This window comes from Mizuhopecten yessoensis, unplaced genomic scaffold, assembly GCF_002113885.1.
Source record: "Mizuhopecten yessoensis strain PY_sf001 unplaced genomic scaffold, ASM211388v2 scaffold8469, whole genome shotgun sequence".
Classification (NCBI taxonomy): domain Eukaryota; kingdom Metazoa; phylum Mollusca; class Bivalvia; order Pectinida; family Pectinidae; genus Mizuhopecten; species Mizuhopecten yessoensis.
Window position 1 is genome coordinate 107,829 of NW_018407563.1, and position 6,694 is coordinate 114,522.

General features: G+C 38.0%; 1 protein-coding gene across 4 annotated transcripts in view; it reads left to right on the forward strand.

The window, feature by feature from the left end:
- Positions 1-6,694, forward strand: part of LOC110456025 (uncharacterized peptidase C1-like protein F26E4.3) — a 45,488-nt gene that overhangs the window by 5,736 nt on the left and 33,058 nt on the right. The window lies entirely within an intron of this gene.

Sequence of the window (6,694 nt, forward strand, 5' to 3'; positions counted from 1 at the left end):
AAGTATTAAGTATAATACCAAGCTGTCTCGGTCACATTCGTTCTCGTTCCTCCAGTAATAAGTATTAAGTATAATACCAAGCTGTCTCGGTCACATTCGTTCTCGTTCCTCCAGTAATAAGTATCAGGTATAATACCAAGCTGTCTCGGTCACATTCGTTCTCGTTCCTCCAGTAATAAGTATCAGGAACATGTATACTACAAAGCTGTTTTGATCACATTCACTCGCGTACCTCCAGCAACACGATTCAGATATACTACAAAGCTGTTTTGGTTACGTTCACATTCGTATTTCCAGCAGCACTAGGATAGCGTTGATGTTTCAATGCTGCCTTGATAATGTGCTATAATAGAGCAAATATCGCTACTCTTTTTGAAAAAGAACAAACGGTATTTTGTGAAGTTTTTGTTGAATTTGTTAGCGGAATTAGTCTATATGCTAGGGACAACAACAAATTCCTTCATTTTGATACAGCGGACGATTTGAAGACAGCGTCTTCCGGGTGAAAAAGAAAAAGATAATAACTGAAAAATATTGAGTGTAGTGTTATTGGTGTGGCTTCGGTGCATTAGAAAGCTCAATAAAACTTATTTAAAAATAGGTCCATAATATGGATTAGTGTCCGCCTGCAAGATCGTCAGTGATTTTGCTATTTCCATAGACGTGAAATTGAGACAGTGGTACTTCCCCTGATGTAGGCGGCCCCTAGTGTTCAACATATTGACAAGTAGCAATCGTGAGAATCTCCACAGATTTTCAAGTATTTAGGCGGGGCACTTACGTCAATCTAACTAAGGAATACATGTAATTCCAATGTTGGTTTATACAACACGTACTCGACTTAACCAGCTATTTAAAGTAGATATTTGAAGGGTCCTAGTCAGATCAGGTTCGGAAATGTGATGAATTATACGTGAAAGGAAAAGTAATACGACTATTATATTTATTGAATAGCGTTATTTTGGACCGGTATTCCTATAAATAAACTTCGATAGACTCACAACTAAATTGATTACAACCTGTATCCGCTTGTTAGCGTCTTATTTTTTGATCAATTGTACATCAAGTAGGTCAACCTATGGTACCTTTACCTCCTGGGGTCATACGAGTAAATAATCCAAATACGGCGTGCACGTTACCTATAGATTATGTCAGGTTTTAGAAATAAGGACAGAAGCCGAACGTCGGAGCAAACATGTAAGGTGACTGGTATGTAGGCTTACGTGTTTGTGGGGAAGGTTGAGAGGTTTGGGAACAACAACTGTCTATCTGTTGATTTGAAGTAATATTTAGTCTATGTGATAAGTCGGAATACATATTGTTACTGTTACACTGAGCTTGCATACTTCATGTCGTCTATAGAAATGACGTAACACACTCAAACAAAGAACCCCTAACGATGACATTAAGAGGCTTTGTATCTACAGCGTCAATGAGGTCATCCCTCTATCCCTAACCCCTATTCTTAACGTCACACGCAGATCATTTCAGGAACAGCTTATGTCTGTGTGGGATAGGTAAAGAGGTTTCGGAACAGCAACTGCTATTGTTTATCTGTTGATTAAAAGTAATATTTAGTCTACGTGATTAGTTATAATAAAGGTTGGTACTGCTATACTGAGGTTGCATTCTTCATGTCGTCTATAGAAATGACGTAACGCACCCCAACAAGGAAACCTTCACGGTGACATTATGAGGCTAGTGCTCTTTATCTACAGCGTCAATGGTCATCCCTCTATCCCTAACTTCTATTCTTAACGTCATAAGCAGATCATTTAAGGAACAGCTTACGTCTGTGTGGGGTAGGTAACGAGGTTTAGTAGCAACAGCTTTTATAGTTTATCTGTTGATTTGAAGTAATATTTAGTCTATGTGATAAGTCGGAACTTGCATTCTTCATGTCGTCTGTAAAAATGACGTAACGCACCCCAACAACACAGCTTTAGGGTGACATTATGAGGCTAGTGGTCTATATCTGCGCCAATGAAATCACCCCTCCATCCGTAACTTCTATTCTCAAGTAATACGCTGATCATTTTTGGAACCACCCATGTAGCTTAACGAGAATTTTAACATCTAATTTAAGGATCGCTGCCCCACTGTGATTTTTTGTATAAAGTGTAACCTCCCCTTAAACGTTTTGCATATAACTGTTTCACAGTTGGGCCTGGCCACATCCGTTGACCAGTTAGCTCAATCAGTTAGAGCGATAGTATAACAAGCTGAAGTCTAAAGTACGAATCCCGGTGCAGCCCCATTTTTTTACACCCAGAACACTGTTGTTGATTACACTTTGTGTACTTCATCAATATTTTTTTTTTTATAAAAGTCCCGCGATGCACAGTTTCTTCCCTGAAATTATTTATCAAAGCTATCGTGATGCCAGAAAAAAACCAATGCGTGGTTTCATTTTTTGCAGAGGGACGAGGATCCTTAACTACCGACATACGCGTCATGCATGTAGTCACCCTGGTAAATACTAGCCGATCAGAAGATCACTTACTCCTATAGGTAGAATCCATCTGATAAAATCTNACTAGCCGCTTCCTACCGACACGGCAAGGGAGAATTTCTCTTTAGCTCATTCGGTACAGCGTAAACTACTAAACCAGAGGTCCCGGGTTCGACTCCTGAAGGAGGCCTTGAAGTAATAATGATCTTAGTTGTTTGTATTTTACGTCTTCTTAACAGCTATGGTCATTTAAGGACGTGCCAGGTTTTGGTGGTAAAGGAAAGCAGGAGTTTCCGGAGAAAAACCACCGACCTATGGCCAGTACCAATAATGACCTCTGTTACATACATGTATGTATATAAATCCTCAACCACATATTATTATGTGTTTCAACTATTTATTGTATCTTATAATAGATATAAAAACGAAAGCCAATTTTATCAAGTGTATTACATGTACCCTGATAAGCGTTCGAGCAGACACACACACATATCTTACCTGTAACATGTTGTCGGGTTGTCGGGTAAAAAGAATCGGTAATATTCACACTCACGACACATTACGACATACCTGTTACATTGTAATCTTGTGATGAATACTTTACGGCTCGTTTAAATGTATTTCTATGGCTTCATACTCGTAGATAGGTTCTAATGAGTGTCTGTGTAACGTCAATATACATTTATAAACGTGTTTGAAAATATTGAGGTCGATGGTCGATACAGGGAAGTATATGGGAATGTACATACATGTAACATCCAACTATCTCACTGGTAAAAATGTTATAAAATCAATATATTTATTTGAAAATTTCAAAAACACTCTATAAAAAGTTTATATGCACATTGTAAGTTGTAGAATTTGATATTTCTGTTACGGGGAACAAAACTCGGGTACCCAAGCTATGTCATGAAGAATATATTCAATGAAAATATGAAATGTTCGTTTCGGTTATTGTCTTATTATTAGGTATAAGTCATTATGAGGAAGTATGTAGCGTCGGCTTTAAGTCCTGGATCAGTTCTAGCTGAGTCCTCTCAAACACATATGGAGTTTACTTCCGAAAGTTCTTTGTATACATTATTTCCTTGTGTGGACGGCGATACACGTGAGGTCTAAATTTCCTTTAGTGAAGAGTACGGATTCAGATTTTATGATGACGTAATGATTAAAGTATACTTGCAATTTAAGGGTTGCTATAATGGTCACTTGTCTTATGAATTTTCACGAAAAAAATATTGTTCTTTTCCACTCCCAACCTCCGATAGAGTGGTGTCTTGCTCGTAGTTTTCCTAATACACTGTTTTCCCTCGGAGTGTATATCTGATCTGTTATACTCTGATCTGTTATACTCTGATACTTACCCAGGAGTATTCAGTGTAAATTCTATTGGTTTCATTTTGTAATTGGCATGTAAGCTGTCATCCATTAAAGACGGGCACTGGGAAAGAACCTACCTGCTATAACCTAATACATGATCGGAAGAGGCGATTAATGTGAACCTGGTAACACTTGCGATCCTTTCAATTCCTTCTCTTATTCATTTCCTTATCCTTTCTTTTTGTACCTCGTTTTTGGCCTTAGTGTTGAGAGTTCGCCCAAGCAAGGAAGGTTAAACCATAGTCCTTAAAATTGGCACAAAACGGTACCATTCTCTGCTGCTTGAACCTCAGCTTAAAAACCGGTGAAGGTAAAACTTGTAAGGCTGGTTTAAGAATATTTTTAGTGTGCGGGACTTCTCGGGTTTCCAAGTCTAGATGCGACTCTCCGGGTGTGTTGGCAATTTTGATTAGCCATGAGTAGATCCACCGAACACAAGTTGAGTCGCCTGTTTTACATTTATGTATATATTGCATTACGATTAGAGAAGCAGGTACAATACATTACAATGTGTCAACACCACCAGATGGTTGGATGGAGCCCAAAACAACAGCATCAACAAAGGCTACGAATGAATTGGGAGCGTCAACAAAGCGTTTGAATGGCTTTTGAGCGTATATAAAGCGTTTGAATGATATGAAAGATGGCTAATGAAGCCATGTATTCAGAAACGCAAGCAAGTTTCCCAGTGAAATTATTTCCTTCTGTGAACCGGTATACACTGTACACGTGAGATATCGTTTTTCCTGAAGTGGAGAGTGCGGTTTCAGATTTCATAATGATGCACTTATATAAATACTTGTAATTTAAAAGTTGACATAATTGTCACTTATACATTTTCTCGGTACAATGTTCTTCCCCTATCCCCTAAATAGAATGTAGTTTTGCTAGATTCCAGTTTCCGTTGTTAAATCACCCCCACTTGGAATATATACCTAGTCTATCACTCACTCCATACCTACACTGTATACATTCCATCTAAGGCATTTTATATCTATGTACAGAGTGTATGTCGCTCCCCTTTGGATCGGGCATTGAGAAAGAACTTCTGTTACCCACTATATGATCAAAAGAGGCGATTAATGTTTAACTCTTTGCATTTGTCATTTTGATTTGTGCCCTCTGCTTGGGGATACAAAAGCGATCAAAAAATGTATTTGTCTATTCCTAATGAATTGTTTCTTAAGCCTTTTCCTGGCACCTTCTTGCTTTCGGCTTTGGTGTGGAGGGTTCGCCAAGCGAGGAAGATTATAAGTTCTGTCCTGTGACCGAGACAAACACAAATGGTTACCTACAGCTCTCTGATTCACGTACAGCAGCAAAAATCTGGAAGGACGGGTGTGGAAATAACATAACTGGATAGGATTCTGACGTTATCGTGTCCTGGGCCCGTATTCATGAAACCGTTATCATGCTCAAGTACGGTTTTTGTTCTCAAACCAATATTTTTGCAACTCACTTAAATCATGTCAAACGATCAATAATTGAAATGTAAGCATTGAAAACAGTATTTCGCTTTAAGCCTTTTCATTTTTTTCCCCAAATCATTGACAAAATTTGACTTTACTCTTTAATTTTTAAACAAAACAAAAAATTAGGCATACGCACAAAATCCATGCTTCAGGGAAATTTGGTTTCATTTTATGGATGCAACAACAGTCTGACCAACATCATTGTGGACTTTCATTTTTTTATTTACTCATTTATACATACATTTTGATAACCTATTTCACGCGTGTTAAATGCCATGAAAACATAGCTGTAATGAATTGATGGCATGTTACGTACATACGCGTGTTTTAGTTTGTGTGAACGATTCTACAGTGTTTAACCCTTTCACCAATGTAGACCATAATGGACTCATCCATATCAATGCATGGCAGAGTCTACTAAAGTTAAATAGGGGTGAAAGGGCGAAGTGTAGTATTTGGAGGTAACAAAACACTGTATGTGTTCATAACATACGTGGTATCAATGAACATATGGCATTGTATTCAGGTCCGTTGCGGTTAATAACATTCTCACTAAAGCTTTCATTTGTCTATTTTTTCAACTTTCGGGGAAAATGCTTTAGGTTCGTTACGATAGATGTCATAAGCTAAGAATTACATTAATACAATCTGTGTTAACAATTTTACGGTCGTTAATAGTTTTTTTTACAATTGGAATACTAGTACAGTAATTGCAAATGGCGGTCAGATAATAGCTGTCAAGTGAAGTACTAAAAGCATGTTAATGAAAATTATGGGCAATTGTAAAGGTCGCCATTATGGGATCATTTTGAGATAAAAACATGTTCATTAGTGTGTCACGTGTTTCGTTGTCACTATCCCGTGATAATGCTCATTAGTGTGTCACGTGTGTCGTGGTCACTACCCCGTGATAATAAATCATAGTGTGTCACGTGTGTCGTTGTCACTACCCCGTGATAATGCTCATTAGTGTGTTACGTGTGTCACTACCCCGGTTCCCGCTTTGAGAGCACGTCATTACTTGAATTTTACCTAGATGGCAGGTGTCGTCGATAAAGCAGAATGCCCTAATTAACCTTCGGACACATTTAAGGATCTCTGTGTAGAAAGTCCCTTTCCATTATTTCATCTATTGAGAGTTTGAATTTGGGTTTTGTGTATAATTCGTTTGATTTCTATTTTCTTAAAGAGAGAAAAGAGGCATTGAATTAGGAAACAAGTGTTACCATGCTGTATATAAACCTAACCTTGTCATACAAATTGTTTGGGCTTGGTCGAAAATTCTTATTTAAAACAACCTTTACATATTTTTCTTTACTTTTAATAAAAATATGTTGTTTTCTACGTGTCTCTGTTGCACCCGTTTCCATATGACCCCCCCCCCCCCCCC